Below are 25,685 nucleotides of genomic sequence, written 5' to 3'. Positions count from 1 at the left end.
AAGCCGCAGTGAAGTGAAGCTACTTGTGTAGCTGAAAGTTTGCCAGGAGTGCCAAACACAACAGGGACACGAGGAGGACTGAAGGGAGGAGACTGTGACAGCCGAGTGACAGAGCTGAGATTGACAGGTACAGTAGGTCAGGCGCGGTGCAGTGCATTCTGCATATAAACAGTGGTGGGGAAAGTACTTACTTAAAAGTATCAATACTACTGCAATGTGGAAATACTCTGTTTAATACAAGTAAAAGTCAGGAATTCAAAATGTAGGTCTAATAGTAGTACTGTAGTACTAATAAAGTAGGCTATTCATATCCAAAATATAGCCTACTTATTAAGTAATATACAAAAAAGTTAAAGTAGCCTAGTCATTAGGCTATTGAGAATGCCCATTTCACAAGATAGCCTACATATAAGGGCTGAATTAGTTAATGTATGTTTTGTAATAATTAATAATTAATACAAATATCTACAAAGTATCTATGCAAATATTCTAATTTTCGACTATTATCCGTGATCATTATCGTGTCATTTATTATTTTAAACTATAGGTAATGTTTAAAGGGCGGGGGAGAAGTAAACTGGTGACATGAGATGATCTGTCACTGCAAAGGTGCTGTTGTGAATAACTCGATCATTTAGTTCAACAACTTTGTGGAAATATACGCTTATTAACTTATAGTGTAGTGGTTCTATTATTATTATTATTATTATTATTATTATATATTTTTGCTCAGTTCACCCCTGTAAATAACATTTTCATCCACGTGACCCCTCAATTACATTGTTACATTAGCACAGTATGTCACAAGGAAAACTAAAGAGAATATTTGTTTCCATTATTTCTGCTTGATGAACGTTATTGTGAACTCGATTCAGTCATAGTTTTAGTCATCATGGCGTAGTAGTAGTTACTAATATTGTTTACGTCAGTGAAAAAAGGTAGTCAACGAACATTTTTCGTGATAGTTTCAGTCGACGAAATCAACACATCGACACAAAGGCTGACGAGAAAACAAAGTGAGCACAAATTGAACACAAGACGGATGTGTGTGTACCACAGGCAAATGTGCCTATATACTGTACTTGACGATGCAGTCACTTCTGCCAATAATAACTTTCAACTGAAAAACAAGCAACTGTGGGGAAAAAAACAAGTTTTGCTGGAAATAAGCGGACTTGGCAACCCTGGAGTCGAGTAGGTCACGCAAAGTCGCGTACATTTCTTGAGCAAAAATGTATGTGACTGTAAAACGAAGTACTGAATGAATGAACTAGAGTGGCTTTATTTCTCAAGTCAGGTTTTGTAGACGCAGTTGACTAATGATTTGGATATTTTGTTCTCTGAGTGAAAGATGGTGCATTTATGAATGAATATAACACAGCGATACCATGGAAATGTAGCAACGGAAATTAGAGGTTGTTCCTGTCTTCACTTGTTATGTTTCATCTGTCTCCCACTCTCTCTCTCTCTGTCTCTCTTCTCTCTCTCTCTCTCTGTCTCTCTCACACCAATGTTCATTGACTGAAAAACGAAGAATGAAAGTCATGAGTTGGAACAAGTGTAGTGTCTCTCACACACACACACACACACACACACACACACACACACACACACACACACACACACACACACACACACAGACACACACAGACACACACAGACACACACAGACACACACACACACACACACACACACACACACACACACACACACACACACACACACACACACACACACACAACTAGAGCACGTGGTACAATACCTTCTATCCATCAGTGCCATAAAGTGTACAGGTCAGCTGTAATTCATAGTTTTATGCTTGTCATTACATAATTCAGCACATAGCTCGTTTTTTATTTCTTCCTTTTTTCCCCCCTGGCCCATTAACCTTCATGGCTCACAGCCATTTGTAAGGCAATACAATCACAATCACACACTGACACACTATTATCACCCCAGGGGGCAAAGTCCTGTAGCTACATTCTACTTACAGTACATATACAGAAGAAGTACTGCAGAAGATGGATTGGATTGTAAAGTCTTGAAGCTACATTATATTACAGTAGGATGATGATACATTGTAACTAAGGTCCTGGAGCTACTACATGCTGTAGTAGTAGATGGTGCATTGTAAAGTCCTGGGGCTATACATACTTACTGTAGAGTAAATATTCAAAACATTTTTGTTTCCTGCTATTCTTGTAATTTATAAAAAATCACACATGTGTGAACTGAGTGGTGCAATCCCCCCCCCCCCCCCCCACTCTCTCTCTCTCTCATTAGAGACACAGCACTACCCCTCTCTCTGTTTCTGGCGACCCCTACTGGTATTAATAACTCACATACTCGTGCTCACTTACACAGGTACACAGGTACACGGACATTGCTGGTTGTAGGAGTGGTTGCACCACTCAAAAATAAACAAAAATCTATTGCATTTTGTACATTTTGAAAAAAATCCAAGAGATTCCACAGTGGAAAATATGAAAATAGCAGATGTGAGCTTGTAGTCTGGCTATTTTCTCTAGTTTGGGTCCTGGGGAGACATCATATTTGTCTTTTGGGTCTCGAGCTAAAAAGTTTGGGAACCATTGCTCTTCTGGGAACCAATGGTGGTGGTGGCTCAGGGGTAGAGTGGCTGGATGGTAACCACAAGGTTGCCAGTTTCGAACCCGGTCTCCCAGAGTCCAGAGTTAGTGTCGAAGTGTCCTTGAGCAAGACACTGAACCCCTAATTGCTCCTGATGTGCTGGTCGGTGCCTTGCATGGTTTCCACCGCCATCGGTGTATGAATGTGTGTGTGAATGATGTAGTGAGTCAGTGACAGGATCTGTTGCACCATGCCTAGCAAGGTGTTGCATTCCTTTCGTCTGCAGTGCCCTCCTTGTTCTTCCTTCACCACCTGTTGGAACTAGAGCTTATTCTCGCTAATAACAAATGCTTGTTTTAACATTATGTCACAGAATACACAGACCTCTTTTCCCAAAAATAGCATAGGCGAGGCGTTGTGAGCTTGTAGATATGCTATGGTTAATCCCATCATAGAAAGATTTGGCAGTCCCCCCTATGTATTAACTTTGAGGACTCCCTGTTGAAACAGTCTCTATACTTATACAGTTAGCTGATTGATTGTATATTGTGCAGCTTGTTGCAAAATTGCAAAATGCCAAGGCACACGCACGCGCGCGTATAGCTGACTACCACATACTGTATCACTGGTTGTTGGGAAGTGGAACCAGTGCTGTAGCTAATCCAGAATATTTAATATTGCCTAAAGTCAGATGATAGGATTTGTGATGATGACACATTACCATTGGTGATTCATTCTATATTCTTCTCATGAATGGTTGTAAGATAAGAAGTCCACTGGGAAAAAGAGTAAACTAAATGACAGTATTCAACCGTATCGTGCCGTTTTTTACGGGTAAGTGATCATAAAAAGTTAGTGAGGGATAAAGACTGACTGTGGTCACAATGAAACGGTACAACTCGCAACACCTCAATGTTTATGGTGAAACTTAATGCAGTGGAATTTGATGCATAAAGTTATTCTTGCTACCAACATACCAATGTCTTTAACCCATTAAAACCAGGAAAGCATCTGTGTCATTTTAGATTTGAACCACTTTAACCATTATTTTATACTATTCAAGTGCAGCCAAATACATATGATTTTGGGGGTCCTTCTTGAATTGAAAAGCACCACTGATATAGCAACATTTGATTATTTTTTTATTTTTTCAGAAACTTTTTTAACATGCATTTAGTTACTGTATATAATTATTGCGCTTTGGGTCCAATTTGAGACAAATGGGATACATATGAATTTTGCCAGTGTTTTTACTTTCATTATTTATAGTAGCAGTTTATTTCACCTTCTGTTTTGTTTATGTTGCCAAGCCATAATATTATCACAGAAATAAGTGAGGTGCAATTTCATGGATTATTTTATGAATTTCTATCAGATTATTGACGCTGCTATTTTGTCTGCTTTGTAAATATATTTGAATATACTGTATTTATCAGGCTGCTTTTTGGACTTGGACCAGATGTTGTAGTAGGCTGCCAAACAACCTTGGCAGCGAGCCACAGTGCACTCGCTATTCTCTCATTAAAACCATTAGCACTACAACGCTGGAGGTACCGTGAGGAATGGGCTCACAGAGGAGGTACGGTGAGGACTGGGCTCACAGAGGAGGTACGGTGAGGAATGGGCTCACATAGGAGGTACCGTGAGGAATGGGCTCACAGAGGAGGTACCGTGAGGAATGGGCTCACAGAGGAGGTACCGTGTGGACTGGGCTCACATAGGAGGTACCGTGTGGACTGGGCTCACAGAGGAGGTACCGTGTGGACTGGGCTCACATAGGAGGTACCGTGAGGAATGGGCTCACAGAGGAGGTACCGTGAGGAATGGTGTTGCTTATTTGGGCTTTCTTTCTTCAAATGTATTGTGAAGTTCTCAAATATGAGAGAACCACTTGTTCTAGGACCCCCAAAGTAATATGTATTTGTTCCCCCATCTGAACATGTTAGTACCATCCAGGAAGCTTTGTACCAGATTGGTGGTGTTAGAATGTCTCAAACAATATTCCACATTTTATTTCACATTTCTTCCTTTTTTTTGTGTGGAAAATTGCAGATCTACAGGTCGAGTTGTGAGCTTGTACTGTAGATTGGCTATTTTCAAATAGTCAATCTATATTGATTGGTTTAAAGTATTGGTTTAAAGTACTCACGTGGCCTATAGCTTACTTATCTGGCAAAATCTGGCAACACTGCACATGTTCAGTGTTGAATGTCCTTGTTAACCCATGCCAGAGGGAAAAAACTAACAAACACATTTTTAGACTGTTTCAGATATATTCAAAAAGTTCTGTATGTTGTCTATTTTCCATTGGCCGTGCAGTGATTTCCTCCTACATGTTTGTCACTACATGCCCTGCTGCTGCAAGCTTGTAATCTGCTATTCTTTTTTGGAAAAATCTTGAAAGTGAAATTTGTCTAACACAAATCTCAAACATTTTCAGATGGGGGTCTGCTGCCAAATATATGATTGTGGGGGTCCTTGGCACGAATAAGTTAGAGAACTACTGATTTAGAAGGAATTTGTAGAATCGGCCTCAGCAGGTCTTAACGAGTTAACAGGCCACTCTGTTCCGCTTAATTGTACAAAAAGTGCTAAAGGGTACAAAAACACTTGTTTAGAGAGAGTACAATTACAGCCAGGTGCCATGATGACGAGTTCAGATGGCTCGAAAACAAAGTCACCAAGGAAGCTGTAAGTCAGCTCTGGGATCAGTGCCCGCCATGCGGGCAGCTGGTAACACAGCCGTGCCAAGCGGGGGCACTGCCAACTCCCCTAGAACAGGATGCTGCCCTTTGAAAGCGTGATATACACCTTCCTCCGCACCTTCCTGTGTGGATTGGAAAAACACAGCATGAAAAGGCTTGATGCGTATTAAAAGAGAGTCATTTAATACCTGACGAAGACCCACAAGTGTCGAAACGTTGTAACCTAAATCAAGTGCTTCTGGAAGCTACAGACCAGTGTGCGAACTGCCTTCCTTCATTGTACGTTTCTTTTGTTCACCACCTTTAGAGGTTTTTGAGATGTGCGTGCTTCCCGCTTGGACTCTATTTCTGAGAGAGTAATTGAAGCCATAGTTTATATACAGCAGCTGATAAGACATATTTGCAGATATGTTTTCACAGGGACAATAAGGTCAGAAAGTCAAATGTACAGTTAAGGACACGATATCCATCAGCACCGTTGGTGAAGTTTGTGTTTCCACAACAGTAGTGCTTTGCCTGTTAAATTAACGATAGATTTATTAGTTAGTATGATTCTGTAATGATGACATGATCTCTTCCTGGCCTATACACAAAACAGAGTATGGACATTATATCAAGATATCATTCATTATATGAGACTAGATTTGTTGGATTGTAGATACAGTATCACAATATTGTGATATGTTTTCTTGGTTTTGAAGGCAAAGTAAAGTGATGTAATCAATGTTCTGAACTTAGCTGTATGTCATTTGCCTTTATTCACTTCAGGCATTACTATTATTACTACTACTGTTTTAAATTGTTAATTGTTACAAGAAGCAGAATAGCTCCTGATGATTGATGGCTCTTGCTCTCTATGCAATATTATTGTTACACAGGGACATTTGGTGACATAACTCAATCCTGATGTTTTTCTACATTATTTGTACGTAGTGGCAACACACTGAGAGGAGGGAGACATGGCAAAGTGTTAGGTTACGTGTGTGTGTGTGTGTGTGTGTGTGTGTGTGTGCTTCTGTAAGGTCTTCTCTAATCCCCAGAGAGAATAGTGTTTCAGGTTCTCAGTGGTGCTGTCTCCCCTACCTTGACTGGTGGAGAAGGCTTTTGGACACCGGGTCCTATCAAATGACCCTGCTACTGTTTGGCTATATGTCTGCCTTCTCGGGAGAACAATAGCAAAAGCTATCTTCTGTTAATAGAACAGTTCAGTGATATGGGATGGTTAGGTTGTGCTTATGGCTTACTTTTGGTGACGTTTTCAAACTGGTCTATTGGCTTTACTAGTTTACTTGCATAAAATGCTGCACGAAATGTTGTAACACTGTCAGTTCTACGGTGAGCCGCCCGCGTCCGAAACGGTTGAGAAATGACAGAGTTACCGTGTGGGGGTCCCTCTACTGTACTGTAACTGTACTGTACTGGCACACCCGAAATCACAGTTAATAGGTGTGTGTGTTTGTGTGCATGTTAGGTTGCGCACAGGTGGTGAAAAACAACCATGCTGTTTTCGTGCTCAGACGCACCCACCCAGCCACCCACCCACACACACACATAGCTCCGTAAGGGAGTGGTTGCACCACTCAAAAAGGGGTACAGTTATGGTTAACCAGAGTTGATTTGACTGAAAAGGTCACTAGGGAATGGTACATGAATGCATAAGTACAGTCACAAATGCAAGTGAGATCTGATGACAAAGGTGATATGTAGGAAACATCATCCTCCCCTATATGGACTTTAATGTTTGTTTAGGGCACTGAATAACAATGTAAGACTGCATGTGGCCGATATACATCTTGTAACAAATTTTGTTACAATTTTGTAAATCATAGACGTAATTTCCTTGAGCAGTACTTCCGCCAAAATCCCGCAACTTCTGCCTACAGCATAGGTCTTGCCCTGCGTGATCAAGTAGGGTTTCAATTGTCAAAATAGAATAGAATACGGAGATAAGAGGTTTCTGCCCTGACCGGCAACGATTTGTTAGTGCCTGACCTGAAAGAAACAGACAAAGCCCATTGTTTCGTGTTCAAGTGAGCCTGGTGATTAAAGATGTGGCCATTCAAAACGCGGGAGTGGTGACACGCTGACTTCATCAGTTGGGGGGAATGGGGGGGGGGTTATGAAAGGGCGTTCTGTTGACTGTGGAGTGCATGAATCAGCAGTGGCTAAGACATAGATTTAAGTCTGACTAGCCTGTTTTATTAGCGCTTAGACCCCACTTTGGGAACCACTGGACTAGATAACCAGTGATGTTTGATCACACCAATGCTTGCAGACACATTTACTTGGTTTACACTGGACACCGGCCAAACCCTCATTGGAGAGTATGCACATGTCTCACTTTTCCACCAGGACACCCCCCCCCCCCCCCCCCCCCCCGCCTCATCTAGACTGAGTGGCACAACATTGCACAGCATGGAGCATTGGAGTTTGGAAGTGCTCGTTGGAAATCACGGTCCTACGTACCACCTGTTAATTGCACATACAGTAATGCTGGAAGCAGTGGGATGTTGCATTATTGAAAATGAGTGCTTCCAAAGTTCTAAGTGCCACTTAGAATAGAAAATAATCACCTGCATGCACAGAATTTATTGACAGAAAGTTGTAGCTCAAAACTTTGCAGATAGAGGATAATTCAAGCTTTCCGTACAGCTCCAATGTTGGTGAATTCAATCAGATAGGACTTTTCTGTTTGGATGTATGGGCTGTCAATGCCAGCGAGAAAAATGTGGAAGTAGAGCGTTCATCCGGGTGCATCAAAGGGCAGATGGCAGGACTTGACCATTTCAGCACCACAGAGGCACGGACAGAGACACAATTAAAATGTTTTAACTAAGTACAAGTAAAATTCTGGAATTCAAAATGTACTTACGTATTCATCAAATTGCACTTAAAGACCAGTACCGAAATGTCCCGTTTCACAAATTATGATATGTCCAAAATGTATACAAATCTTTTGGAAATAGCAGATCTACAAGCTCACAACATGTATAGCAGACGTTGTGAGATTGTACTTGTACGTAGATCGGCTATTTTCAAATGGCCAAAGTTTAAATAGGGCTTAATTTATGTCTTGTAATAATAATATAAATGTACAAAGAATAAAAGTACCTAAAAATTGTTCTTAAGTACAGTATTTGAGTATATACTTAGTAACCTTACACCACTGAGTCTATTATATTTCGTAAAGGACAAAGTAAACTCACCATGGATGTGTTTAGAGAACAGACAATATGCTACATTGTCTGTGTTCAAAATTTCAAATCCACCTGAGTATGAGATTTGCCATTTTCATTTTGTTGTCTGGCCACTTCTCTAGTCTAGGGTCACACATTTTGGCACCACACACTGGTAGGCTTGCTTGGTATCTTTTTGACAGCAGAACGACTTTCTGCATAACACTTGGTGCACTGAACGGGCACTAGCCAACTGGCAAAATTCCAAGGGAAGGAAGGTGTTTGTTGTGAAGTCCAAGTAAAAGTACTACAGAGACTTATAGGCGATTCACACTGAGGCGGACTGAATCCGTTTAATTGGAACTGTTTCCGAATACGGTTGCCTGGTCCCCGATGGCCATGATTCACATTGCCCGAGATTCAACAGCGCACCCGGGTACACTTGCATAACACACTAATCCTCCAGATGGCGGTGTGCTTGATGGCTGGCGCGCACGGACACTGACCATCAACTCTGTGTCTCCAATAAATCCAGACACACTGCATTGCATTGCCTCTTTGCCGGTATACTACTTCACTGTCAGCCTGCCTGCTATTCACTGTGTCAGTCAGTTCTGTGGTCCAGTGTCGTGTTTGAATTAGTTTGCTATGGATTTTACTTTAGCATTATTATTATTTATTTTTTGTTTTACTTTGGAAACTATGCCAAGCAAAGCCTAAGAGCCATGTGTAGTCCGCAGAATAAGATCAGCGCGTACTGCGGTGCTGCGTGTATATACACAGATTCAACAGGAGACGGGCGGCGTTGAGAAATGCACTGGTGTTGCGTGTCGTGCAGCATCTGTGTGTTTTTTTTTTGTTGACGCTTGGCTCGTCAACTAGAGATCATGTCACGTTAAAAAAAAAAACTGTCCAATTCCTTCTTTAGGTACGCATGCATTCACATTGGAACGATCCGTATCTGAATACACTTCATCGGTCCAGAGACCCGCCCCCCATGCGGTCCCGGGGAGTTGGGCGATCCGCTCCCGGGAACGGTACGCATCCTTCACACTACCACAACATCTGCCAGGTGGTCCCGAGTGCGCACCATAGTGTGAATCGCCCCTTAAATTAAGCTGTTCATGATGCACCACAAACATTGTGCAATTGTCTCCACCAGGCCGAAGGCATGGGGAGAGAGTATGTTTTGCACTCCGTCTGTGTGTGTGTGTGTGTGTGTGTGTGTGTGTGTGTGTGTGTGTGTGTCCGTCCGTCCGTCTGTGTACAGCTAATTTCCGGCACCGTTAACAAATCCCGGTCGATGCCAAATTTTGCACAGACACTCCCTGGATGCCAAAGATGAACCTCTGCCCCAAATCTTCCAGAACGGCCTGTTATATAGCGCCACCAGGAGGCCAACTTTTGAAAAACACACTTTTTTATATTACTCCTCCAGATCCCGCAAATCGTTACACACTATCTCTATAGTCATGTGTTCATGCCGGATCTGTTCGATATTTCATATTCCATCCTAATTGGCTAACATTGGCTTTCAAAGTTTGCAGGCTTGTCCCGTTTTGAACAAAAAGCCTCAAATCATGAACGCAGCGTGCAATTTCTTTCAAATCTTTCACAGACTTTCCTACTAGGCGGAGGAATATATCCCACCCTTTTCACATTGGCGCCACCAACAGGTGGATTTTTGCAAAACACATTTTTGGAACAAAATGCCTCAAATCATCCAATTGCCATCCAAGGCGTGAGAAGAAATTACACCCTTTCACATTGGCCTATTATAGCGCCACCAGGAGGCCACAACCTGACCTGCTCTGGTGGAGACCTGTGCCCAGAGGGGCACTTTATATAGGTTTATTCTATTATGCAGAGGACATCCTTTACTATACTTCTTTATTTTATACTTTATATTGGCAGTAATTTACTATGTTCCATAATTATAACTACGTAAGAACAAGAAGTTAATAACAGCAATTTGACAAAAAATCCCAATGTTATTTTATTTGGGACCCATAACATTTCCCTGGTCGGGACCCATATAAAAGAGCACCCATGCCAATATGGGTCCTGGGACTCATTACATTGAAAACCTAGGAACATCAATGTAGGCTCTATATGTATGTGAAAATTCAAATTGCAAATTTGCACTGATGAGAAAAATGCAGTTCATTGTGTTAGCCCTATTGGGAAGCATTGTGTTAGAGACGACCAAACTCAGCCAGGGGTACAAGGGACTTTTCATTCTAGCCCTGGTGGTGTACGGGATTTATTTTAGACCATTCATAGAGGTCTCTGGAGACTGTGTGTGTGTGTGTGTGTGTGTGTGTGTGTGTGTGTGTCGGGGTGGGGGCTCAGACCATAAACTGCCATTTCCTCTCTGCACTGCCCACTGAGAGCGTTGCATAACAGAAATGTAAAGAGCGGCAGACACGTGGCGCTGTCAAGAGAGTGCCGTCAATGGGAGATGACATCTTTTTTGTGTATAAATGTACAAATGCCTGTGTGTCAATAATCCATCATTGACACATGCCTGAGGCTATTGCTACTGTCACTGTGTGTGTGTGTGTGTGTGTGTGTGTGTGTGTTGTCACTGGTCAGCGTTTCCCCACTGTACATAGTTGGCAATGTAACCCTCCCTTGTGTGTGTGTGGTGTTGTGTTCTGTACTGTGTGTTTTCTGATGGGGACAAAGGACTCATTTGTGGAGTGCAGGCCCGGGAGGAAGAATAGTTTGGTGTTTCTCCTTTCTTCTGGTGAGTGGTTTGGGTTCTCTGGCAGTGCATGGATCTAGCGAGCTACAGTACTTCACTAGGTGGTGGGTGGACCGTGTCCTGTGAATCACATTGATTCATTCATGCTGCCCTCTCTCTCTCTCTCCTGCATGGGGCCCCATGCGGGGGGGCATTCATGCGCCGGCCCCCACTTTGCCTGGAACAATGTCAAGTCAATTGACATTTCAGCGTGGGAAGTCTGTTGCGGAAGTGGTCTATATACTGCATGTTATTGATCCCTCAAGCTCCATTGAATTAGTGAGTCGCTCACTGCTAAATCATGGAGTGCCTGGTGGTGCCTGGCTGAACGCATGGGAGTTCCATGGACTCGAGGTCAAAGCCGACTCCGGTTGTGTCTTGTGTGTCTTCCATCGCTTTGCCTTCGGGTTTCTGTCTGTCTTCATGTGCAGTTTGTGCACCTAAAATAAAGTGATAAAATGCCAAAAGAAAAAGTGTCTACTGAATGCCTAAATGGTACCGGTAATTGAAATTAGATGTCATAGTTGGGAACGAAATGGTATTTATTGGATTCTTTCAAATTGTGCCCAGTGTTGAATTTAAACATCAAACTACAACAAAACCAATGTGGATATCAGTGAATTTAGAAGATTTGAATTCAGGAGATTTGACTGGAACATCTGTTTTTGTTGCACGGATGGATTCAGCAGGTGAAGACTAAATTGGTTTGGTTGCACATCCTGTGTGCGTGGGTGGATTTACACTGACTGGATCCGGTTTAATTTACCCCGAAATAAGCCGCAAGACATATAGGGTCACAAGTCACAACATGTTGTTTTGTGATGCGTTGTGACTTGTGAGCTTGTAAATCGGCTAAGTATAAAATATAAATATAATAAGGCTTTATCAGGTTCATCAGGTGCAAACTTCACCCTTTTTTGTAAAAAAAAAAAAAGTTAATGACGGTTAGAAGATTTAGAACACTTTCCTGGGGTCTTTACAGTATGTGTGTTATGGTTATGTGGTTTTAGATATTTTAGATTTTAGCTGTGACCTTGATGTCACAGACACTGGACTACAATTCCCATAATGCTTTTCTCCTTCTTGTGGATAGAGGGAGGGCTGTCTTTGGGTGCTGCCACACTATCAAAAGAGCCGTGCACGCTTCAAAACCGAGTTTTTAGACAGCTGGTGGATGGAAAAGAAGCTCCACTTCCGCAGACGACTTGCGCGACGGCCAGATTCCCGGAAGCGCTCTCCTCCGTGTCAATCGTCCGCGGAGGTGGAGCTTAATTCCCATCTGTCTAAAAACAGCTGCGCACACGCCGTCACAGCTTCTTCTGTCCACGGCGCAAAACCGTTTTGCGCTTAGGTCTGGAAACGGCTTTACTGAGACAACATGTAGTCCAGGAAGGAAGCGATGCGTCTTTTTTTTCACAGCGATTTCTTTATTATTATTTAATATTTACTATAGTCCTACTAGACCCCAGGAAATTACATCTGGACACACAAGATCGTGGGGTCTATTGAATGTGAAGGAGGAGGTGACAAACTGATGACTGAGCCTACGACACAATGCATGGCAGCCCCTCGTAGTCAGTTGTTTGTTCAGACACACGGAAAACAACTACTGTAACCAGATGTAATTTACTGGGGTCTATATATAAATAAATAGCTGTAATCTTTTGTAAAAAAAATAAGAAAAAATGATTATTTAGCCACTTGTTCGAATGCCCCAGCACCCTGTCAAAAATAGCTAAAATCGCTAAAACAAAAGAAAGCAGTAAATGAACACTCACCTTTTACTTGACAACCTAAAACAAAAAAAGTTGTCCATTAAAACGTCCTTAGAAGTTAGAACCCTGCAGTTTTAATTGATAAGACTAAGATTTCATGATGAATCTGTTCACTACGGAAGCACATTTATACCACTGAAAAAAGTTAAATACCAGTAATATTTTTGTAATTTGTAATTTTTCCCGCAATTATAATTTTATGTCTTAAGCACTCAGTTCAGAGTTTTCTTATTGTTGTGACTTGTCAGTCATGTTTTAATTTCTTGAAATTCAGATTTTTCTTGCAGTTGTAGTTTATTTTTCTTCTCACAAATGTAATATAGGCATTTGTGAGGAGAATATCCCTCACAATTCAGACCCTTTTATTAATTTAGTTCATTATGCAGTTTTGCAATAAGACACCCAGTAATTCTCAGTAATAACTAGTCTTGCGTAGCCAGATAATGGAAAATCTCTGCCTACTGAAATGTTAGGGGACATTTTAATTGAATTACTGCTATAGAACAGCGGAAAGTATGGCCTCTAAAACCTATGGGCTGGGCACTGCTTTGAAATCCAATGTTCGCCTATTCAAATGCCCATAAATGGGAACTCTGGTTCAAGTGGTTACATTTCTGAATTCTAGCCCTGAATTTTGTGGCCAGACGACCCAGTCAACCTGGACCATAATGTTATGTTTGTGTGGGTTTCTTCTTGCATGTGGACTCCTGCAGGAAGGCCTCCTACCCACCCCAGGTGTTGATTGACTGATGGACGGAGATGTTCGAGACGGTGTGACCAGCAGCAGGCACACGATGGAGCTGTAGCCAGTCGTCCCTTCACCAGGGAGCTCGTTACTAAACCTGTCCATGGGACCTTCTGTCCTCCGTCAACCAGCAGGGTCCGAGAGGAGGCTGCTCACTGACAAGGAAGCCAAGGAGCCCTTTCTGTCCTCCCATTGAAACACAGCAGGTAGGATTGTATTGCGTGTGTGTGATGTCTAATCTCCCTTTGTGTGTGTGTGTGTGTGTGTGTGTGTGTGTGTGTGTGCAACTGTGCATGTGTGTGTGTGTGTGTGTGTGTGTGTGGGAGGGGTGGGGGCATTTCGAAGCGATACTGTAGTGGAGAGAGAGAGGAAATGATAGTAGTGGAATGCCATGCCGTGAATGGTCCTGCCGACTGGCATTGGAGCCAGGGAATCGCTGATCATGGCATTTTCATCCATGTGGTGGTATAGTGGTATACTGTATGCTCTGACCACTGCAGGGTCGCCCTGTGATGTCAATGTTGATGTTGCCTCATGGGGAAAGGTGTTTGAGATGGTTTCCTCTACAGGATGCTATTTGTTGTGTTCACAATGATACCTGGTTAACACATCGAGTAACTAATCATCAACCTTTTATTATATTTAAACACTATCAACTATGGCATTATTGGCAAAATGTGGCTTATCAAGCTCAAAGGTGTCACAATGCAAATTGCGGTGCATTTGTGATTTTAGAGGACTATTTATGCTAGAATATAGGGCTAAAACTGACAATAATCTTGGCACTATGATTAACCTGGGACTATTGCTTTATTTCAGTAGCCTATAAAGACGAGACAATTCACAGTATTCTACAGTGTGCAACCGCACACAACAAAAATAACACATCCAGGCAATGCCATTTTATGTGACCTCGTGTTTCTGACCTCAATAATAACACTGTGTGTGTGTGTGTGTGTGTGTGTGTGTGTGTGTGTGTGTGTGTGTGTGTGAGTAAATGCACACACACACACACACACACACACACACACACACACACACACACACACACACACACACACACACACACACACACACACACACACACACACACACACACACACAGCGTTTATGTGCTTGTTAACTGTGCAGTTTCTTCCACCTGACCAGTATGATTCTGTTGATTTTTATTATTGCTTATATTTAGTTGCTTATATTTTATGCTTGTTATGTGGTCTAGTAGCCCGGCCGATGACAGATTTTTGGGTCCATTCAGGAGAGTCCTGAGCCTAGGACTCATTCAAAAATATTGGTGGTCTACCGATATTAGTCCAAAAGTGCAACATTTTCAATTTCAATTTAGATTTGATGAACCCATTTAGACCCATTTAGCGTCACTTTATCTCTGAAGTCAGGATATGCCTTCAGTCGTTCTCCTTGTAGTCTTTTTCGATACTTCTACGGATTCCGGATTTCCGGATTCAATTCTGTGTCTTTCACAAAACTGTCGTTTTGTGAAAGAAAAGGCATTTTCTAAATCGGCCTTGCAGGTCTAAACGGGTAAAGCTTTTATTTCCGAAAATTGTACCAGTACAAGCTGAGCTTTTCTTTTTTTTTACGACGACGACATGCCCAAATGAGTTATGCCATGGTTAAAGTGGTTAAAACTTCCGACACATTGGCTGCATAATTGTCAACACGATGTCATGAAAAGGTCAAGTAAATAAGGAATGGCCGACTGATACTGATGTATGTTATCGGTCTAGTAGCTCAACTATTTGGTCTCGGTATGTAGACACATGAGCTCATGTCAGACGCTGACTGTGTTTTCCTTTCTAGATGGGGGGGGACGGGGGGTGAGGGGGTGCTGAGTCACCGTGTGTCTGAATGGATGGCATTCAGGTTTAAAGTGTGAAGCAGCAAACACCGGCCATGATGTCAAGTGCATTCACAACTGTGTGTGTGCGTGTGTCACTGTGTGTGTGTGCGTGTGTCACTGTGCGTGCGTGCGTGTGTCTGGATGCTTGTGGTGTGCGTTGCCGCCGTTGCTCGTTTGCACACGTGGGTGGATTTTGCAACGCCAAAATACACAATGGAATCACAAAGAGGCTGTGGTGCTGGGTAAACCCTTGTGTGTGTGTGTGTGTGTGTGTGTGTGTGTGTGTGTGTGTGTGGAGGGTGAGCGAGACACAGAGTCATGAAGACGTGTAAAATGAACACTGGTGAGTTTTTGTGGTCGGTCAAACCCCGCTGGAAAAACAACACACTTGACAGCGACCCCCCCCCCACCCTTCCAGTAAACGGCATGATGAGGCTGACCAATTCTTATTTGTGTGTGTGTGTGTGTGTGTGTGTGTGTGTGTGTGTGTGTGTGTGTGTGTGTGTGTGTGTGTGTGTGTGTGTGTGTGCATGTCGGTCGGTCTGTTTGTCTGTCTGTCCAGGCCCAGCATATCTTGCCTATACTTTCCACGAGCGCACGAGCGGCAGCAGCTACGCTTGCCTGTGCGTTAATACATGGCATACATGGACAGACCCTGCATGGGGAAATTACCTAATGCTGGTAGTAATACATGGTATACATGGACAGACCCTGCATGGGGAAATGACCTAATGCTGGTAGTAATACATGGTATACATGGACAGACCCTGCATGGGGAAATGACCTAATGCTGGTAGTAATACATGGCATACATGGACAGACCCTGCATGGGGAAATGACCTAATGCTGGTAGTAATACATGGTATACATGGACAGACCCTGCATGGGGAAATGACCTAATGCTGGTAGTAATACATGGCATACATGGACAGACCCTGCATGGGGAAATGACCTAATGCTGGTACTGTAGTAATACATGGTATACATGGACAGACCCTGCATGGGGAAATGACCTAATGCTGGTAGCCGGGACTGACTGACTGGCCGTTTTCCTTATCTCGGCCAGACCATCGCAGGCGTTTAGGACTGTAAATGGCTCTATAATTGGAACAGCGCTGAAGGCAGCAGGGCAGAGATGCTTATCACTAACACTGTGTATGAAGGTCATCCCGGGCCTCTCTCTCTCTCTCTCTCTCTCTCTCCTGCTGCTGACATGCGTGACTCACCGATATGTCCGATATCTCCACGAGGACTCTGTGACTGAAAGAAACATCATAGTTTTAGTTCAAGTTGTTTTGATTGATTCATTTGTAACAACAAAAATGCGTGCATACAGCATAGGACTATGTTTGGTTACAGTTTTTTCCCCCATTTTGAGTTATGTTCAGCTCCACAATAGCACAGGGATTTTGCAGATTTGAGATCACACTCTTATATTAATCTGTAGCACAGATGGACAGTAGTGAAAACTGTAAAATGTTTGTAACCAGGCTTTCGAAGAAGAATCTCCAATGAATGGACTTTTTTTTGGGTCAATTGGTTCCATTTGTACACTCTCAGTTAAATGAACACCGTAGATATTACGTTCTAGAAAGATGAAGTGAGGGGCGCTCTTATCATCGTACATCATCATGACAGAAAATAGACACTATGGCCCTTATTTATCAACGTGGTGTACACCGTGTTGATAAATAAGGGCCTATGTCTATTTGCTCAGACACTATGAAGTACAATTCTCCATTCATTGTCAATTGGAATTTAATGTTTGGTCTGACACACACCAAAAGCTGAATATAGGAGGAAAAAAGGTTGAGTATATAAAAGTATAAAAAGGTCAGAGTATATGGGCATATGGCTCAGATCAGAGTATATGGGCATATCGCTCAGATCAGAGTATATGGTCATATCGCTCAGATCAGAGTATATGGGCATATGGCTCAGATCAGAGTATATGGGCATATCGCTCAGATCAGAGTATATGGTCATATCGCTCAGATCAGAGTATATGGGCATATCGCTCAGATCAGAGTATATGGGCATATGGCTCAGATCAGAGTATATGGGCATATCGCTCAGATCAGAGTATATGGTCATATCGCTCAGATCAGAGTATATGGTCATATGGCTCAGATCAGAGTATATGGGCATATGGCTCAGATCAGAGTATATGGGCATATCGCTCAGATCAGAGTATATGGGCATATCGCTCAGATCAGAGTATATGGTCATATCGCTCAGATCAGAGTATATGGGCATATCGCTCAGATCAGAGTATATGGTCATATGGCTCAGATCAGAGTATATGGGCATATGGCTCAGATCAGAGTATATGGGCATATCGCTCAGATCAGAGTATATGGTCATATCGCTCAGATCAGAGTATATGGTCATATCGCTCAGATCAGAGTATATGGTCATATGGCTCAGATCAGAGTATATGGGCATATGGCTCAGATCAGAGTATATGGGCATATCGCTCAGATCAGAGTATATGGGCATATCGCTCAGATCAGAGTATATGGTCATATCGCTCAGATCAGAGTATATGGGCATATCGCTCAGATCAGAGTATATGGTCATATCGCTCAGATCAGAGTATATGGGCATATCGCTCAGATCAGAGTATATGGGCATATCGCTCAGATCAGAGTATATGGTCATATGGCTCAGATCAGAGTATATGGGCATATGGCTCAGATCAGAGTATATGGTCATATGGCTCAGATCAGAGTATATGGGCATATCGCTCAGATCAGAGTATATGGTCATATGGCTCAGATCAGAGTATATGGGCATATCGCTCAGATCAGAGTATATGGGCATATCGCTCAGATCAGAGTATATGGTCATATCGCTCAGATCAGAGTATATGGGCATATGGCTCAGATCAGAGTATATGGTCATATCGCTCAGATCAGAGTATATGGGCATATCGCTCAGATCAGAGAATGCTCTCACTTTTAATTGCGTATGCTTCCATGATTCCATGAATTCCTAGAATTCCTGCTACCAAACGTGCAGTTTTGAGAGTCAAAGTACAAATGTTCGTGTTTGTTGTTTGACGTGTGTGTGTGTGTGTGTGTGTGTGTGTGTGGAGTTATTCATACCATTTGATGCTTTTGCTATATGTTGCATGCATAAAATGAACCATGGCATCCTGGAGCAGGGAGTTCCCCTTAGCTGGACACCAACCGACCCCCTGGGTAGGTCAGGTCCGCCTCCCAGGGGTTTAACAGCAAGAAATAGCTATCTTTCTCTCTCTTTTCTTCAACACAACCTACTGAGTAGACATCCTTGATTGAGACCAAGCTTTAGGTAGAATTGCAAACTAAGAATTGAGCCGTGTGAACACACGATTAAACATCTGAATGGACTAACGGTATGTTCTAATCTATTATCTAACAATAACAATAACAATATCATCGCATATAGTATACCGGTTTAATAGCTGTAAATATAATGTGCTATTTGTGTTTATTTGTTTCCCATACAGGTTTTAATTACCTAACTAACTAACTGATAACTAACTGATATCTAACTGATATCCATTAACTGATCACCACTGATCATTACTGTCCTGTTAAACCTTGCTATTCTCACAACCAAGAGATTAGGCCAACAGGCAAACAAATCCATTGTAAATATTACCATTCTGTATTTTGATTATGTATAATAAATAATGTAAAAGACATTGGTTTGGTTTATTTAAACACTGGAATAACAGTTTCAAGCTTTAGCAACAGTATTTATATTTCCGAGTAATTTGCCTAATAGCAACTATTCAGATGTTATAGGCCTTCCCAGGGGCCTTAGATCTGATATAATTACCTAAATTGTGCACGATTGAACAAATCAATTAAGTAGGCAGCAATAGGTGAAAATATTAGATTCCGGGACAGTAATTAAAACCGCTTTAGCGCTATTATTAAAAGCGACATAAAGTAGGAAGACAACAGAGGACAGCTGAAGGACACGCGGACACAGTCACCCTGCCAGAACCCGGCCAGAATCCTGCCGGACAGGCCCGGAGACACCAGATTCCTCGTTGACAAGCTTGTATGCTCTACATAAAGGGAAGTGAACAAGCCGTTTTAATCTCATATTGGACAAATAAAGTCCATTGTGAGTGCATTGTGAGTGGATTGTGAGAGTGGGGAGAAGAGGCTGCTTCTTCCACACACCACCCCCCCCCCCCCCCGGGGCTCACAGGACCAGGGCTCACAGCAGGGGTTTTATGGCTGTGCCTCTGGCAAGTCAAGAGCTAGCAATGTTGACTTAGCTACTCTGGGACAAAAGAACTGTAAACTGAGATGCTAGCAACTAACATTGAGCAAGTGGATCTGCTATATCTAAGCTTGTGAACTGATGCTCACCCCTAGCCACCAAGTGTCTTTTAAGTGACCTCACCGGAAGCTTGTGGATTTGCTGCATTCATTTCAAGAACCAAACTGACTTTTAATTGACTTTGCACCTCTAATCCACTGCTATCACCAGTACAAAAGGATCATTAAAGCTGACATTGGATCATATAACATAGTGACACTTTTGCACCTACTTTGACATTGCTATTCATTGTCCACCTATTAAATTATAATAGAATAAAACAACAAAATGGCACAAGTTGAACTAGAAACGCTTAAAAAGAGTAGGACAGCCGCACAATCATCTTTCTCCAGAAGTGCTACCAAACTGGAAACAAGCGTTGATTGCGAGTCTACTCCAGAAGATGACTTAATCGAAGGATGGCAAAAAGTGCGAGTAGACTATGCAAAATTATCCGACGCCACGACTGATTATAGTGATGCTCTCACTGAGGCAGACACTACCGCTAACGCCACTGCCATAAAGGAAATTCATGGCAAGCTAACCACCTGTACAAAGAGATGTAGAGAGGTGGAAATAAAGGCAAGAGAAGCAATGTGGGAATATCACGCCAAACCATGGACCAGTTCTGTAGAAAGCAGTGTCCAGGACGAAATATCCGTCATCAAAGCTCTCTGCACCACCCCTGCGACGGCAGAGGTCAGAGGTGGAAAGCGAGATGAGTTGGATAGGAAACTATATGAGTTGGAAGCAGTGCTGCGTAAATGGAAAGATAAGATCCCCACAGAGCATGCTATAAAAAGCAAAGTGGTGTATGCCCGCTTTGCACACGCAAAAGAAAATATGTTTAGCCAGTGGGAGAAGCTGAAGATTGGTGAGGAGTCAGATTCATCCGATGAGAGTCAAAAGACGGTCTTCATGTTCCCAGCTAGTCGAAATGTCCAAGGATGGTCTAAAGATACGAGCAGGGAAGCGGGCGAAGGAGTGCATCCGGATGATGATGGTTACAGGAAGTCCCCTACACCTCCAGCTGAGACGAATGTGCCAGTAGGAGGAGGCCCGGACATGCATGTTCGAGCTGCAGCGACTTCACAGAGAGTGACGGGCGGAGCCAGTCACGGCCAAATGCTCTCATCACAGCACCAGTCTGGGCCCGATGTGAAACCACCCACCAGGGGCATACAAAGCCATCCTTTCAGCACGTCGCAAGCATACAGTCACGCAGCGGCCTCCAGTAGCCAAGCCATGATGCAAGGAGGTCCTGGGGGATCCCAGGGCACGAGGCCTAAGATAAAACTTGCTGCTGTTGAACCACCAAGATTCTGCGGTGACAGAAGAGATTACTGGCGCTGGCGCGGAGAATGGCAGAGTGTTCTGGATCAAGGCGATCCGTCCGGTTCAGATGACTGCAGGAAGTTCTACCTGCTGAACAGTGTAGATGGAAAACTGAGGAGAGACCTTGGGTTGGACCACTGCAGAGGGACACTTGATATATTCCGGCTCCTTGAAAACCGTTATGGCAACAGAACGCTGACGGCCCGTCTGATAATGAGAGACTTGGATGCAGTGCCAGCCGTCAGGGGCCACCAACCAAGGCTAACTATAAACTTGATTCAACTGATACAAAGAGCACTGAGTGACCTACGAGATCTTCAGATGGAGCACGCCATCAACAATCCTATGACTGTCAATTCTATAGAGGGAAAACTGCCTGTAAACATCAGAGAGAAGTGGCTATTTTACCAGCAAGATGGGTACAACGGCATCACACCTGATAATTATTTTGACAGGCTCTTGCTTTTCCTGCAGAGAGAAGAGCAGGTTCTAGAGATGATGGATGATGATCTAATTCCGCCAACAGCAAACCCTGCCGCGCCCGTGAAGTCTCATCAAAATGATCGGCCCAGAGGTAGAGGAAGAGACAGGTCATCGTTCACAAAGTCCACTGCCAGTGAAGTAAAAGGAGAGTATAAGCGCAACCCCTGTGTTATGTGCGGCGATGTGGCACATGGAAACAGACTTTTCAGCTGCCGGGCTTTCAAGAAGGCTAATGCGACAGAGAGAAGAGCTAAAGTGAAGAAAGCTGGACTTTGCCTCAAATGCCTGCGCGCACACAAAGCTGACGAAGTGTGTGAAGAAAGATTTCTCTGCTCGAAAGAAGAGTGCAAGAAGAGAGGTGCCCCAGCTGACCATAATTACCTACTCTGCCTCACTTACAAACCACAGGCAAGGAAGGACGCCAGAGATGCCAATGAGGAAACCCAAGCAGGAAGGCCTCATGGACCAACAGAAGAGCAGAACACCTTGTTGGATGGATTGAATCTGAGCGAACAAGAACGTGAAGCATTGGTGAAGGCGTTCACAAATAAAGTGACCTCTATAAAGAGCCTAGCACAGAACAGAAGCGTAAAAGAGCTCCCAGTCCTGATGATGATACTGAACGTCACAACGAATGGAGGCGACTGCGTTGGCACCCTGATAGACCTTGCCTCAGACACCAACTATATTACACACCGAGCTGCAGAAAGACTCGGGCTGACCGGCGAGGCAGTCACACTGGTCGTGTATGGTGTCGGAAAAATGGCAACCAAAGTCAGAACAAGAAGATACCTTGTGAAAATAAAAGTGTGGACCCCACGGAAAACACTGAGGCTTCACGAGATGATCTGCTACGGCCTTGAAGACATCACCAAAGCAGGAAGACGGATAGACTCTGAGAAGCTGGAAAAGTTCTTCCCAGGAACCCGTCCAGGAGAGTTAACTCGCCCAGGGAGGATTGACCTACTCATCAGTACAAGAGAGGGACGTCTGGCACCACAAAGAATGAAGATGTCAGGTGACCTAGTGCTATGGGATGGCCCTTTGGGCAAAACAGTGAGCGGTGCGCATCCAGACCTCTTTGAAGAAACAGAGATGATGACACGCCACTCCTCAACTCACTTTGCACGCTCTATGAGAATGGCTACCGTCAGAGTGGAGGAACACCTCACGACAGACCCAAACAAGCTGGAACAGACCTTGAAAGGACTAGAAGACATCCTGACAACCGGTGGCTTCCACCTCAAGCACGGGGTCCGGTCCGGTCAAAGTGGGAGGCCTGATGTGACAGAAACGAAACCAGAGACACTGATCCTGCCTAACCAACTCACGGGAGAAGACAGCAAAGCCCTGGGAGTCGGCTACCTCGTCCGAGACGATAAGCTCTTCATCATGGGCTCCATCAATTTCTCCCAAAGAAAGCAGAAAATGAGGATGGAAGCTGACCTGAATGAGAAAGAAGTCATAAAGGAAACACCAAACCCCTTGACTCGAGGAATGCTGTTAAGTCAAGTGGCTGGAATATATGACCCGATTGGCCTTGTGTCACCACTGAAGCAGAAGGGAGTTATACTCGTGAGAAGAGCCTTCCAAGAAGCCAGTAAGATGACGAAAGACACCTGGGACGAGCCACTATCTGACGAGCTCCGTGAAAAAGCAGTAGAATGGCCAATGAAATCTGCATCTGAAGTGGCTACTGCTGCCCTAGACGTCGTGAGCAAGCTGCAAAGGAAGGCCTTCTCAGCCGTCACTACCAGAGCACAAGCCAAAAAGACGCCGACAAATGACAATCCTGAAAAGGAAAAAGAGAAAGTCAGAAACCAAAATGACAAGCCACAAGGATCTCCAGACACCGCTGTCTCACTAAGGGAAGCAGACAAAGAACCAAAGAAACTTTGGGGCGCGGCCCTCGTGAATCAAATTGACCTAAGCAAATACAGCTCACTACGAAAGCTCTGTTGTGCTATCGCTGCCATCAGAAGAGTACTGAAGATCTGGTTGCACAGGAAGACGCGAGCCCGTACACCAGCAAAGTGGGAGGTATTGTCAGCAGCAGAGACTGGAACTGACTGGTCCTGGGTGATACACCCAGCAGACTCTCCCCATCGAAATGGAGCAGCAGAAGCAGCAGTTCGCATAATGAAGAAAGCATTGAGCAGCGTGGGAGAAGAAGGCAACCTGACAGCACTGGAGTTCCAAACACTCCTATACCTAGCTGCCAACCTGACTAATGAGAGGCCCATTGGAGCCAGAGCCCAGCTACTGGACGAAAACATTGAGGTCATCACCCCCAACTCTCTCCTGCTGGGACGCACTGGACACAGTGGAGACACCCGAGGATTCGAGTCTCCTGTGTACCCCTTCGTCCGTCACAAGTTCTGGAAACGTTGGAGCCAGCTGGCAGGGCCAGACCTGTTCATCCGGAAGAAGTGGCACACACCAGCTAGGAACGTCGCAGTAGGAGACTTAGTCTGGATGGCAGACCAGAATGCACTCAGAGGCCAGTTCAGACTAGGCCGAGTCGTCGAGGCATATCCAGATGGAAAAGGAGTCGTCCGGGACGTAAAGGTGAAGACGTGCCAAAGCATTCCCATCACCACTGGCCACTCCAAACGTGAACAGCTCGTTGGAAGTTGCCTCACAACCACCCTCCACAGAGATGTTAGGAGGCTGGTGGTTCTTCTACCAGTAGAGGAACAATGGACTAAAAAATATTTTCCACTGCCGGCTGGCAGTGTGCTTCAGAGAAGCCAGTACCTACAGGTGCAACTCATGCGACTACCGCTGAGCAGGACTCCTGCACAAGCCCACCGCCGTGTGGACTTGTGTGGCGGGACTGTTTAGTTGGGGGTTGTATGTAAGGTGCACTCTTATGCGGGTGCTGGCAACACAGAAGACGTCAACAAACGTCCGCCCCATTTTTTTAGCATATTCGAACCCTTTGATGGACAATATGTATTTGCTTCTTTATTTAGCTTTTGGGTGAAATGTGTAATTGTTTTATTAGTATAACCTTGTAGTTGCAATGACTTAATTTAGGTTGTTAGCGGTTTTCTTAGTCTTTACAGACAGAATACCGAGTGGGAGGTGTGGAGTTATTCATACCATTTGATGCTTTTGCTATATGTTGCATGCATAAAATGAACCATGGCATCCTGGAGCAGGGAGTTCCCCTTAGCTGGACACCAACCGACCCCCTGGGTAGGTCAGGTCCGCCTCCCAGGGGTTTAACAGCAAGAAATAGCTATCTTTCTCTCTCTTTTCTTCAACACAACCTACTGAGTAGACATCCTTGATTGAGACCAAGCTTTAGGTAGAATTGCAAACTAAGAATTGAGCCGTGTGAACACACGATTAAACATCTGAATGGACTAACGGTATGTTCTAATCTATTATCTAACAATAACAATAACAATATCATCGCATATAGTATACCGGTTTAATAGCTGTAAATATAATGTGCTATTTGTGTTTATTTGTTTCCCATACAGGTTTTAATTACCTAACTAACTAACTGATAACTAACTGATATCTAACTGATATCTAACTGATATCCATTAACTGATCACCACTGATCATTACTGTCCTGTTAAACCTTGCTATTCTCACAACCAAGAGATTAGGCCAACAGGCAAACAAATCCATTGTAAATATTACCATTCTGTATTTTGATTATGTATAATAAATAATGTAAAAGACATTGGTTTGGTTTATTTAAACACTGGAATAACAGTTTCAAGCTTTAGCAACAGTATTTATATTTCCGAGTAATTTGCCTAATAGCAACTATTCAGATGTTATAGGCCTTCCCAGGGGCCTTAGATCTGATATAATTACCTAAATTGTGCACGATTGAACAAATCAATTAAGTAGGCAGCAATAGGTGAAAATATTAGATTCCGGGACAGTGTGTGTGTGTATGTCAAGGACCCCGAAATTATTGGGTGCA

The 25,685-nt window shown here is 43.5% G+C and overlaps 1 protein-coding gene across 1 annotated transcript in view; it reads left to right on the top strand.

Annotated features, from left to right (window-relative positions):
* Window positions 1-11,094: 11,094 nt before the first annotated feature.
* The window catches only part of LOC308325061 (activated CDC42 kinase 1-like), a 114,599-nt gene continuing 100,008 nt past the window's right edge, over window positions 11,095-25,685 (top strand). The window contains exons 1-2 of the mRNA XM_080777456.1: window positions 11,095-11,220; window positions 13,706-13,943. The gene's annotated coding sequence lies outside the window, so the exon portion shown is untranslated. The remainder of the gene's footprint in view (window positions 11,221-13,705; window positions 13,944-25,685) is intronic.

This window comes from Protomyctophum bolini, assembly GCF_963924005.1.
Source record: "Protomyctophum bolini genome assembly, chromosome: 12".
Classification (NCBI taxonomy): Eukaryota; Metazoa; Chordata; class Actinopteri; order Myctophiformes; family Myctophidae; genus Protomyctophum; species Protomyctophum bolini.
The sequence above is the reverse complement of the archived record's forward strand: the minus strand, read 5'-3'. Positions and strand labels throughout refer to the sequence as shown.